Raw genomic sequence first — 13947 nt, forward strand, 5'->3', positions numbered from 1 at the left:
GATGGATAAGTTGAAGGAGAAAGAAGAACAAAGTGTTGACAATCAAGTGTTAGGTCCCAGAGAAAACTGAGAGGGGGGGGGAGGGGGGTGAATCAATTGTCAAATAAATTCAAACCAAAACAACTTAACCAAACTTAATTCTTAATACCGGTAAACCAAACTTAATGCTGGTAGATAGTTTATCAGTTGATTGCAGTACCGGTAAAGATTAATGCATGAAATAGAAAGACAATAACATCCACAACACATAGCACCAATATTTGTATGTGGAAACCCTGTAAGGGGAAAAACCATCGTGGGAAACCTTACCCACAATCAGATGATACTACTGCAAATAGTATGTGTATACAATAGGGGGTCTGCACATGCAGAAAGGCCAAGCGCCTAGAGCTCACTGCTCAAACACAAATGGGAGTCACACTAACTACAATTGGATGGTTAAATCCAATAATGATGTACTGCTCAAAATAACGTCTTCATATGCTGGATTCAGTACCGGTGTAGTTTTGATTGCCTTCACAAAATCCTCCTTCAACCTTCAAATGCTGTCTAAGGGTATAGCTTTGCTTATTTTTGCATATACCTTATTACAAATCTTTTTCCCAATCGCTTTTTGATCTTACAAATAAGATCTTACATATATACCAAAGGCTAGGACCAAAATGTATAGGTCGGCTTTACAAAAGATATAACAATAAAACAATTACAAACAAATCAATATCAATATCCGATGCATGATGTCAGCTCAATGCATTTACAACAATAATAAATCATCTCCATAGCGTGCCATGCTGATTTGGAATAGATAAGCCTGCCGGTGTTTATCCTGGACCTATTTGCTGGTAACAACAAATATGCAAACACAAATATACCAATGAACAAATCTCCAAGACAAAGTGTCCAAATGATGTCTTTGACATAACCAGGTATTTTCCTTGTCATTCCAAGTGCCGATGATCAATATATTCTGCCGGTGAATAAGATACCAGTGACTATGCATAAGTCACTTGCTTGCCGATGAACATTGCTAATTCTCCAAGTGCTAGTAGGCTGACCAGAGTTGATAAGTGTTGACATCAATGAAAAAACCATATCAACATATCCAAAATACCAATATCAAGCCCTACAAGACAAGACATATGAATGTGAGAAGCTAGCTAGGGAGAATGCAGTTTTGAAGAATGAGATGCAATCCATTGTAATGAAGCTAACAAAGGAGGTTGAAGACTGGAAGAAGAATGAAGAAACCCTGACTCAATAATTGAAGGATAGATCTGATGAATGTTGTAGATTGACATATGAGAATGATTAGTTGAAGCTAGAACTAGTGCAATGCAAGAATGATGGACAAGAACTTGAAAGGCATATCATAATTCTGAGAGATGAATTGACTACTGCTAATGAGTACAAAGAAAAATTTAAAGCTAGTTCAGCTCAGTTGGATGAGATGCTAGAAAGTTAGAGACATGGGATAGACATGTGAGGAATTAGATTTGAGAAAGGAGAATCCTCTGATTCTGGTCAAAGTAATCAACAGAAGAAGAAGAAACCTCTAGTAAGACAAATTAATGCCTATAAATTTAATGGTAAATGTTTTGTTTGTGGTAAATTTTGTCATATGGAAAGTCAATGCAAAAGTAAGATGAGTAATGGGATGATGAATAACATGATGAAAAATGGCCCTACTTTTACCAGTCAATGTTTCATATGCAACGATTTTGGTCATAAGTCAAACATGTGCAGAATAGTGATAAGTAATTTTTAAAACAAGAGATGTTATGCTTGTGGGATGTTTGGGCACTTTTCTAACCAATACAGGATGAGACCAAATCAAATGAACTTTAGGCTTGTGCAAAGGAATGTTGTTTGTCATGCATGCAACAGACCTGATCATATTGCAAGATATTGCAGAAGTAAAAATGCTTCGGTGAATAAGAACAAATCAGATGAAAAAGGAAAAGATAAAGTGGAAGAGATCAAAGATCACCATAAGAAAATGTGGGTTAAGAAGGAAGATTCAAATGTGCAAAATGGCTCCACACTTGATTCCAGTGTAGGAACCTCATTTGGTAACTAAGGCCTAATGCCTTAGGGGGAATATTTTCATGCAAATATTTAAAACTCCCCTTTCAAAATATTTGTAACTAGTCAAGGATGGTTTCATGTGATGGAGATCAGTTATGCAGTTGATATCTAGAAGAATTCATGGAGATTTGAGATTTTGGTGAGAGAATTCATGAAAAACAAGGTATCTAGAATCTTTTAGGGTTGTGCATTTATTACAACTAAAAGTTAGGTTTTTGAAAGCTAAAAGGGCATTCTTCTATTCATTTTTCACATTGTGAATGAAGAGTAAGAGTAGAGAAGCAGAGAGAAAAGAGATTTAGCAGCAAAATCTGAGCTTTAGTGATTCATCAGAGATTTCTTACATACGGTTGTGATTGAAAAGATATTTATCCATTCATGAGCTATCTGTTCATACCCTATTTTCAAAATGGCATCTGCATCTGCTATTGTGACTCCACTTGTTATTGAGATTACTGAGAGAGCAAGGCTTGTATTAAAGAGGCATCCATTTAAATCTACTAAAGATGATCCAGAAGGTTCATTTTCTTCAATCCCATATGGCGTACTACATAACAAAGATATTAGGGCATACATCCACTGCAACATCAAAGAGCTTGGAAATGCGGACATCTTATCACTATATACCAAGAATATGATGAATGGTATGAGAAATTTGAAGCCAGAATTCAAGTCATTGCATGACAAGGGTTTCATCTAATTCATTCACTTCCTAGTGTTCAATAAATCTGAATGGGTTTGATACATTCTGAGCCGAATCCATGATGAGTTCATATGGCTAGACCAACCTCACAAGATCACGAAGCAAACCATTGAAGTAGTTACATGTTTAAATGCAATTAGTGAGATCCTTGGATTGAGGAAAGTACAAAATACAATGGTAACAAAGGTTATCAGATCTCAACATGATAGCTGATCAATGACAATAGTGATATCATAGAGCACGCTGCTGGATTTGCCTCGATGGCGACTGGATATAAGGTATATCAATCTAGCAGATAGAACTCTGTATATGACATTGCCATATTTGTAGCCTATGAGATTCTAAAGGAAGGAAAAATGTATGATATTTGTGTAGTACTTCTCAGTGAATTGTTGAGCAATCTGAAGAGGATTAAACAAGATAAGAAACATGTATTCAAATTTGGTTCCCTAATTATTTTCTTAGCATTGTGTTTCCTAAATGAAATCCCTGATATTGGAGAGATTCAGTGGGCTTATGATAAACCTGTGGCCATTCAAATCAAAGAAGGATTGCAGGGTTTAGGTGATATTGTTGCACAAAAATCTGCATTATGGGGCTATTTCAAATCATTTCAAGCAACAATGCAAAGTAGAGAAAGGATCCCCAAGGAGATTGTTGAGAAATATGAGAAAACCATCTACTTCATGTTTGATAAGGACCAATGTTACATGGAGGAAGTGGAGTTAAGAACTGTCTGGATCATGCCCATAGGGTATGAGGTGGATGCAATCACTCTTGATGCATATGCTCAACACTTGTTGAGTCAATCGATAGATAATAAGGTAGAAAGGTTCAGAACATACAAAGAAAAAGACTTAATACTTGTGCAAGAAATTCACCAAACCGATGAGGAAGAGGAAAGTAAGAAAGGAGGTTGAGGAGTTAGCAGAACAAATGGATTTATCTAAGGAGGCTGTGAAAAGGGAAAGAGAACAAAACATTCTGAAGGAGGAGGACATGGCGAAGCCTAAGAAGTCTAAATCTGTTTCCACTCCTCCAAATCAATCAAAGCCAAGACAATCTTAGTATACACCTACCTTTGGTGTGCAGAAGCCCATTCTTCCATCCAAATCACAATCCACATCATCCAGTGGAGTAGAAAAGAGGAAGAAGGAGAAACCCCAAAGAGTGTATGCTACTGCCATTGTCGAGGACATAGAGACAAAATCTGATGAAGGAGTGAAAGAGGTAAAAAATACAACCACCAATGCTAGAGTGGTGAAGAAGCCACAATCTGGTGGAGTTCAACAATCAAAGAAGCCAAGGGCAAAAACCAAGTCATCCAAAAAAGCTAGAGCAAGCAAGAAGTAGAAGTCTGAGATAGATGAAGCTCCAAAATTTGGTAAAATTGAAGGTACATTTTAAGTTGTACCCCCATTGACCTTGAAAGAATTAATTGATGAAATTCTTAGGGATGAAAATTTAAAAAATGTTCCTAGATATTATGAAAATTTTGATGATGAGAGAATAAAGGAGTATGTACTACTAAATATATCCTCAGTCATTTCTAGAGATGAAGTTATTAGATTATTGAAGCTTTCCAAGGATAGATTCTGAAGTAAGAAGAGGGTGAATAAGATTATGCTTGGTAAGATAGATGAGGTAACCAAGGAGACTGAAACAATTTTGAGATAGTTTTTGATAGATCAAAGAGTTGATGTGAATTCAGAAGAACCATCTTAGAATACATATTTTTTGGAAGTAATTACTGTTGTTCCTAACAAGCAAAAGGATCAAACATATAAGGAAGCCATTTCGGGAGGTCAATCAAATGATCAAACCACAATTTATGATGTTGATGGTGCAAATGATACCTCTGGTGAAGCTGTATAGGAACCTCGAGTTATAGAAGTTGTGTTAGAGAAAATAACTAAGGAGACAATGGATAATAATAAGGATGATGGTGAGAAAAGTGAAAAGGATGTGAGTGCAGAGGTTGTTGATAAGGAGAAAGGAGAGGAGAAGGAAGATTAGGCTTCGACAACAGTTGCAAGAGACATTGGTGCTGATAAGGGGAAATAAATTACTACTGACTCAAATGATTTTAGTCAAGGGTCGATTGAATTGAGCTCCCTATCTCCCATTTAAGCACTAAAGTTGGCAACTCTTGCTCAAGCCAAAGCCAATGAGGACTTGCTTAAGTCCCATTCTACTGACAAAGAGATGATATTATTGGCAAGAGACCTGTTGGAGAAAATAATGACATCTTTCAAACCAGACTCATCTGTTCCCTCCAGTAAGCTTTAAGGTTTGCTGAATGTTGCGGGTTCCCATTTTGAGTCTCCGGAGAATGCTGCAGACACTAAAATTTTGAATCAATTCGATACTATGAGATTAAGACACTTTTTGAAGATGATTGAAGATGATAGAGTCAGTTTGGTAGCTACACGTGATGAAGGTGGTAATATATACGAGTCATGTATGATTTTGTCAAAATTCACTATAGACATTGACAAGCAAATAAGGGAATGCGAAGGTCAGCTAGCTAATATATCTCAGCCATATGCACCTCAATTAACACTGGCTAGTAGTTTTGAACCTCAAGTTTTTAGTATATTAGATACTATTAAGACTTTAAATCAAGAAAAGGAAAGAGTTTTGGGTAGAGTATCAGAAGTAAGGAGTCTTATTAGTACTCGAATAGATTCATTGATGAGTAGCATGCAAGATGCTAAGCATGCTCTGGATAAGCCTATTCTAGCATATACAAGAGGAGAAGAGATGCACACTTACCTTTTCAATGGAATGATAAGTATTTTGGAGAGTTTAAAGAAGGCATGGGATAATCATTTGTTGTCCCTTAGGATAATTTTTGTAGACATATTCAAGTTTTTGTGAGCAACTATACATATCTTTGTATATAGATTTTGGTGGATTCCTATCTTTGGCATTGCTGTCAAAGGGGGAGAGACTAGAGTGAAAAACGGTGCTATTTCTCAATGGGAGCTTGTGCATTCTTAGTGGTTTGGAATTTTTTTATTTTTTTTTGAAGTTTTGTAGTCTTGAGTGTATAATTCATTTTTCACAGTGTTGCCATCAATACCAAAGGGGGATATTGTTGGCAAGAGACATTGTTTCAGTGAAGATTGATGCATGAGGAATACTTAGGGGTTGTCGTTGATGGCAACTTAGTTTGTAGATCACATCCAATGTACATAGATTTGACTTAGTGAAAGTCATTTTATTCATAGGCATAAGTTTAAAAGGTGGAACACAGTAACTGTTGAAATGTGGTGATTGATCAGCAAAGTACTGTACACTCAGCACGTATCCTCGTTGGGGTTTGGGGCCGAGCCAAGCACTGGGCAGGGGTTCGGGGGCAGTAGCCCTCGAGAAAAGTGGGGGTTCGGGGGTGGGAGCCCTCGAGAAATTTTTTTTTGGGTATTTTTTTTTATGAAAACCGACATTGTAATAAAACCCTAAAAAGGCCGACTTTGTTTTTGCCCTAAAAATGCATGTTATAAGTGGTTGGGATGCTTAAGGCATTGTAATATTGATGTACTATTTTTGCTGGATAATAAGAAAGATTGGACGACTGTGTATGGTGGATGTAACCCATTCTGGGTGAACCACGTTAAATCTCTATATTATTTGTGTCTTGTTTTATTTCTTTATCTTTTGTATTTAAATCTGCATATAATTGTTAGTTCATATTTGCTTCGGATCTGCTTGAAACCCTAACAATTGGTATCAGAGCGAGGTTTTCTGTAAATTGGCAGGACTTTCAGATTTGAGTGGGAGCAATGGAGGATTCCAAATTCAAGGTCGAAAAGTTTAACAACTAGAATTATTAGTTATGGAAAATGCAGATGGAGGATTACCTGTATCAAAAGGATTTGTGGCGGCCATTGGAAGGAAAGGCAAAGAAACCGACCACAATGTTAGATGAAGAGTGGGACATTTTAGATAGAAAGGCACTAGGATCCATTCGATTGTGCCTTGCACCGTCTGTAGCATTTAATATAACAGAAGCAAAAATGACTGTAGATTTGATGGCGACATTGGCTAAGTTGTATGAGAAACCCTCAGCTTTGAATAAGGTATTTCTTATGAAGCATCTATTTAAATTGAAAATGAGAGAGGGAGGATCTATAGCGGAGCACTTAAATGAATTTAATACAATTACCAGTCAATTGTCTTCGGTAAAAATTACTTTTGTAGAAGAGGTTAGGGCTCTCTTGATTTTATGTTCTTTGCCAGAAAGCTGGAATAGCTTGGTTATGGCTGTAAGTAACTCTGTCTCTAGTAAAAATACTTTGGTATTTGATGATATTGTTGGTGTTATCCTAAGCGAGGAAATGTGAAGGAAAAGCATAGGTGAGACTCCAACATCATCGGGTAGTATTTTGAATGTGGAGAACAGAGGAAGATCAAAGGAAAGAGGAAAAGGCCCTGGGAATGAGAAGTCATGAGGGAAGTCAAAGAAAAGACGCTCTCAATCTAGAGGAAAGAAAGATTGCTGGTACTGCAGAAAGCCTAGTCATCTAAAGAAAGACTGTTGGTCTCGGAAAAACAAAGAAGGAGACAAAAATGAAAATGACAGTAAGGAAGCTAATATTGCAAGTAATACTTTACAAGATGCTTTAATCTTATGTTTGGATAATGTTAATGATTCCTGGGTAATAGATTCTGGGGCTTCATTTCATGCTACACCCCATAGAAAATATTTTCTAGATTATGTTCAAGGTGATTTTGGACAGGTATATTTGGGTGATGATGAGCCCTGTCAAATTGTTGGAAAAGGAAAGATAAAGATCAAGTTGCAGAATGGAAATGACTGGTTTCTGCAGGAGGTAAGACATGTTCCTAATTTAAGAAGAAATTTAATTTCTGTAGGGCAACTAGGTAGTGAAGGTTGCATAGTTACCCTCTCAGACAATATGTGGAAGGTCACTAAAGGATCATTAGTAATAGCTAAAGGTGCGAAGGTAGGCACATTATATCTGTGTACAGGTAACACTTACTCTACCCTAGCTACTACAGATAAAGTTACTGTAGGGACAACAACAATAAATGTTGCAAGAACATATTTGATAATGTGGCACCATAGGCTTGGGCACATGAGTGAGAAAGGGATGAAAACCCTTCACTCCAAAAATCTATTGCCAGGACTAAAGAAGATTGATTTAGAGTTATGTGAAAACTGTGTTTATGGTAAACAGAAAAGAGTCAGATTTCTCAAGGTTGGGAAAGAGAAGAAGAGTGAGAAGTTAGAGCTTGTACATTTAGATGTATGGGGACCGGCTCAGGTATCATCTCTTGGTGGCTCTTGTTATTATGTTATTTTTATTGATGTCTCAACCAGAAAAACATGGGTATATTTCCTAAAACAAAAATCAGATGTTTTTGAAACTTTTAAGAAATGGAAAGCTTTGGTTGAGAATGGGACAGGAAAAAAGTTGAAGTGTCTCAGATCGGATAATGGAGGTGAGTATTACAACAAAGCATTTGAAGATTACTGCTCCTTAAATGGGATTTGAAAGCAGAAGAAAGTTCCAGGAACTCCACAAGAAAATGGTGTGTTAGAGAGAATGAGTAGGACTATCATGGAACACGCGAGGAGCATGAGATTGCATGCTGGATTGCCCTTACATTTTTGGGAAGATGCTGTACATACTATTGTCTATTTGATAAATAGAGGACCTTCAACCCCTTTGGATGGTGGTATTCCAGAGGAGGCATGGACTTGTAAAAAGGTAAATTATTCTTTTCTAAAAACTTTTGGTTGCGAAGCTTTTGTCCATGTTGATAAAGAAAATAGAACCAAGCTTGATGCTAAATCTCAGAAATGTACCTTCATTGGATATTGGATAGATGAATATGGCTATCGGTTATCAGATTTTGAAAATAAGAAAATAATTAGAAGTAGAGATGTTATATTCAATGAGAAGGTCATGTATAAAGAATAGATGTAGGAAAACAAGCACGAACAGGACAAACAAGAATATGTGGTGTTGGATGAGATTCCTGAAAATGAAATGCCATAGATACCTGATGCTCAGCAACAACATATTGTCCCACAAACTCCTACAAGTGTTAGACATTCTACGAGGACAAGTAGACCCCCTAAAAGATTTTCTCCTTCTTTGTATTCTATTTTATTAATGGATTCTGGTGAACCAGAAGAATATGAAGAAGCAATGCAGGTAGATGCCAAACAATAGTGGGAGCTAGGCATGAAAGAGGAGATGGACTCCTTGATGAAAAATAAGACTTGGGACTTAGTCTTTTTACTTGCAGAAAAAAGAGCCTTGCCTAACAAATGGGTTTATCTGCTAAAGGAGGAGGAAGGAGGTCAAAAAAGATATAAGGCCAGACTTGTGATAAAAGGTTTTGCACAGAAAAAGGGTATAGATTATGATGAAATATTTTCTCCAGTTGTAAAAATGACTTCAATTAGAACTGTACTTAGTCTTGTGGCTGCAGATGATTTACATCTTGAACAATTAGATGTCAAAACAACTTTTCTCCATGGAGATTTGGACGAGGAAATTTACATGTTGCAACCACAGGGATATGAGGTCAAAGGTAAGGAGAACTTGGTGTGTAGGTTGAAGAAAAGTCTGTATGGCCTAAAGCAAACACCCCAACAATGGTATTTAAAATTTGATAGTTTCATGGCTGAACATGGTTATCATAGATATCATTCTGATCATTGTGTATATTTTAAGAGATTTGATAATGGCAATTATATTATCCTGTTGCTTTATGTTGATGACATGCTTGTTGCTGGGTCTAACATGCAACATATAAATGATCTTAAACAGAAATTAGCCAGGTCATTTGCTATAAAGGATTTGGGTGCAGCTAAGCAAATTCTCGGTATGAGGATTACATGGGATAGGAAAAATAGAACCTTGAATTTGTCCCAAAGTTAGTATATAAAGAAGGTGTTGAAAAGATTTAACATGCAGGATGCAAAAGCAGTTAGTATACCTTTGGCTAGTCATTTCAAATTGACTAAGGAGATGTGCCCAAAGGCACAGGAAGAGGTTAATAAAATGTCTAACATCCCATATTCATCAGTTGTTGGTAGTCTAATGTATGCAATGGTATGCACCAGGCCAGATATTGCACATCCAGTGGGAGTTGTGAGCAAGTTTATGAGTAATCTGGGTATGGAACATTGGAATGCTGTGAAATGGATTCTTTGGTATTTGAAAGGAACTACTACGAAGGCATTATGTTTCAAAGGATCTAATGCTACTCTGAGTGGATTTGTTGACTCTGATCTGGCAGGTGATATTGATTCATGGAGGAGTACTATAGGGTATGTTTTTACTATAGGGGAAATTGCAGTCAGTTGGATTTCTAGGCTGCAAAAGGTTGTTGCACTTTCAACCACTAAAGCTGAGTATGTTGCTTCTACAGAAGCCAACAAGGAGATGATTTGGTTGCAATGTTTTCTGAAGGAATTGGGTCAGACACAAGAGGATAGTCCATTGTATACTGATAGCCAGAGTGCCATTCATCTTGCGAAGAACTCCGCTTTTCATTCAAGGACAAAGCACATTCAGCTCAGGTACCACTTCATCTGGACTGTTTTGGAGGAGGGTCAGTTATGGCTTGAGAAGATTCACACAAGTGAGAATCCTGCCGATATGTTCATGAAGGCAGTTCCATAGGAGAAGCTGATTTCTTCGTTAGTTTCTTTTGGTCTTCTTGATTGATAATTGTGGAATTTATACCAGTCGAGTCCTAGTGTTTTTTATCCAGCGGATGTTGCATGTACAGTGGTGTCATGTAGTATCAGTCTCCAAGTGGGAGATTGTTGAAATGTGGTGACTGATTAGCAAAGTACTATACACTCAACACGTATTTTTTTTTATGAAGACCGACATTGTAATAAAACCCTAAAAAGGCCGACTTTGTTTTGCCCTAAAAACACATGTTATAAGTGGCTGGGATGCTTAAGGCATTGTAATATTGATGTACTATTTTTGCTGGATAATAAGAAAGATTGGACGACTGTGTATGGTGGACGTAACCCATTCTGGGTGAACCATGTTAAATCTCTGTGTTATCTATATCCTGTTTTATTTCTTTATCTTTTGTATTTAAATCTGCATATAATTGTTAGTTCATATTTGCTTCGGATCTGCTTGAAACCCTAACAGTAACCGACAGAGGATGAGACCAATGTGCACATCTTAATGTTGGTGTTTTAATTTTGGTTGTGGTGATTAAGGTAGTTGATTTCTTAATGCAAATATATAATATTGATTTGGTTGATCATTTTGATAGATGTTATGAGAAAATAAAGTTTGTATGAGTGAATTTGTGATTTTGGTGAATGCAATTGAAGGTTTTGGTGGTCCGGTGATTGACAAATCAACAAAATAGAGTAGAGTGACAAATCAGGTGTAGGAGACAATATGAGCCTAACTGGAACTATATTCTGGCATATTGAGATGTTATATTTCAATTCATTCACTATCGTAATAATTTTGTATTATCTTGTAAGACAACGAACCTTCCTCCAGGTTGTATCCCTCTTATAATTGAGTAGTGAGCTCTAGGTAGCATGCCTAAATGCAAGTGCATTCCCCTTATGTAATATTATCATACTTTAGGTCATAGTATAATAATATTGTGGGTTCAAATCCCACCATAGTTTCTCTTTTTGGGTTTCCATGTAAAAATCTTGGTGTTATAGTTGTGTGGATAATTGCCTTCAGTTTTTGCATTTCATTTTCATTCTTGTGCATTCGATGGATTAAGAATCAGTCCTATAAGTTTGCAAATTATATAACATCAATTCACCCCTCCTCCTAGTGTTCATTGATTCCAACACATATACCCCTTCTTGAGGATAAGATTATTATTCCTTCTAAGGAAAGAAATAATCTTCTTCCCAAAGAGGCGCCTATTCCTTCTCCTAAAGAGAAGAGTATCCTTCATCCTGAGAAAAGAGATATTCTTCTTCCTAAAGAAAAATCTATTCCTTCTCCTATGGATGAGTCCACTCTTCATCCAAAAGGTAGAAAAAATCTTCCTCCTAAACATCAAACTATTCATCCTAAGGCTAGACCTATCTGTCCTCCTCATGATGGACCCAGTCTCCTTCCTACACCTCCCATTCCTCTATATGGTGAGGTTCCTCCTCCTTAATCTTATAGAGAGAAGCAACTGGCCTCTCCTATTGTCCAACTTAAAAGACCTCAACCGATTCCTCCTTCCTTAAAAGAAGAGATGAAGCCTATACCTAATGAGCATAACCCTTCTCAACCTTTGGCCAAAACTAGATGAAACTATTGTACAAGAGAACGCCGATGGAGACATCGTGCTAGAGCTTGTGAAGTTTCTTCCCAAACTATTTCTTCTCCTAGAACACCAACAATTGACATTATTTCATTTTCTCCTAAACAAGATGTTCAACCTAATTCCCCAAGACGCAAAATGCTTAAAACAAATGATGGTTCAAGTTCTATTCCTATGAGATCTCCTATTCTTATTAGTCTTAATGAAGAAATAGGTGAAAATGTTTATCCTAATATTTCTAATGATGAATATGAATATGTTGATGTTGACAATGACTTATCTGTAAAATTTTCAAAAGCATTAATCCTAGCTCCTAGTAATGAACGAAGTGACTCATCATTAGATAATAGTCCTTGTTTGGAACTTACGATAGCTCCATCTACTGTGATCAATGTGGCTCCTCTTGCATTTTTTCCACCTTCTTGAAATAATGATAAGGAAGATCAAGGGGAGGACGACATGCTTGAGGATCTTCTACGACAACAGGGAACAAAGACTTACCCCTTATACATCCATATTTGATTGAATGGGGGAAAAAAGGAAAGACACATTTAGATTGGTTTCAAAATGATGAAGCCATAGCTAAATCCTTGGGTGCAAGGGACAAACTCCCTTATGATGATCACAAGGATAGCTTTGCAATAGATCTAGATAGAACTGCGTATTTTGGAGAAGCAAGCTCCTCTCCTAATCAAGACAATGATAATGAAGCAAAACACATTCCTTATAACATAATGGATGCTCTTCCTATTGATAAAGAACATTCAACATTATTGGTAGAATAAAATAAGGAAATCAACATCGGTGATGCTAAGAAAGTTCGTAACATTCGCCTAGCAAAGTCCCTAAATCCAATAGAAAAAGAGAAATTTATCCAATTCTTTTAGCAAGGACCAATCAATTTTGCATGGTCTTATATAGATATGCCTAGATTAGATCCTGAATTGGTCTCACATCATTTTCCATTGCTTCCAGGAGTAAAACCATATAAGAAGAAGCTCAGGAAGATGCACCTCACATAGCCTTGTTAGTCAAAATTGAGCTACAAAAATTGTTAGATGTGAGTTTCATTAGGCCCATAGACTATGCCGAATGGATTTCAAATCTAGTCCCAGTATCCAAGCATACGAGAGGTATCAGGATCTGCACTGACTTCAGAGATCTCAGCAAGGCTTGACCAAAAGTTGACTTTCCACTCCCTAACATAGACATGATGGTGGACTTGACAGATGGAAATGAAATACTATCACTCATGGATGGTTTTTATGGTATAATCAAATCAAAATTACATCAGAAGTCCAACCTAAAACAATATTCACTTGTCAATGGGGAACATATTACTTGAATGTGATGTCGTTCGACCTTAAAAATATAGGTGCCACTTATCAAAGGGAAATGACAACCTTATTCCATGATATGATACACATAATCATAAGGACTATGTAGATGATTTGCTAGGAAAATCTAACACAAGGGATAGTTCTCTAGACATATTGGCTAAGATCTTTGATAGACTTGAGCAATACAATATAAGACTCAATCCAAAAAATGTGTCTTCGGAGTAACGCCCGACAAAATCTTGGGCTTCATTGTATCCAATCGCGGCATTGAGATAGATCTAGAGAAAGTGAAAACTATTTTAGACATGCCATCACCTACTTTGCTCAAGCAACTTAGAAGTCTGCAAGGCAAATTATAGTCCATAAGGCATTTCATTGCCCAATTGGCAGAAAATTGCCAACCATTTCAACATCTTTTAAAGATAGGTGTCACATTCAAATGGACACAACAATGCCAAGAGGTATTCAAGACACTAAAAGAATATCATTTATCCTCACCAATCTTGGTTCCACCTG

The sequence above is a fragment of the Cryptomeria japonica genome, chromosome 8 (assembly GCF_030272615.1).
Source record: "Cryptomeria japonica chromosome 8, Sugi_1.0, whole genome shotgun sequence".
Taxonomy (NCBI): Eukaryota; Viridiplantae; Streptophyta; class Pinopsida; order Cupressales; family Cupressaceae; genus Cryptomeria; species Cryptomeria japonica.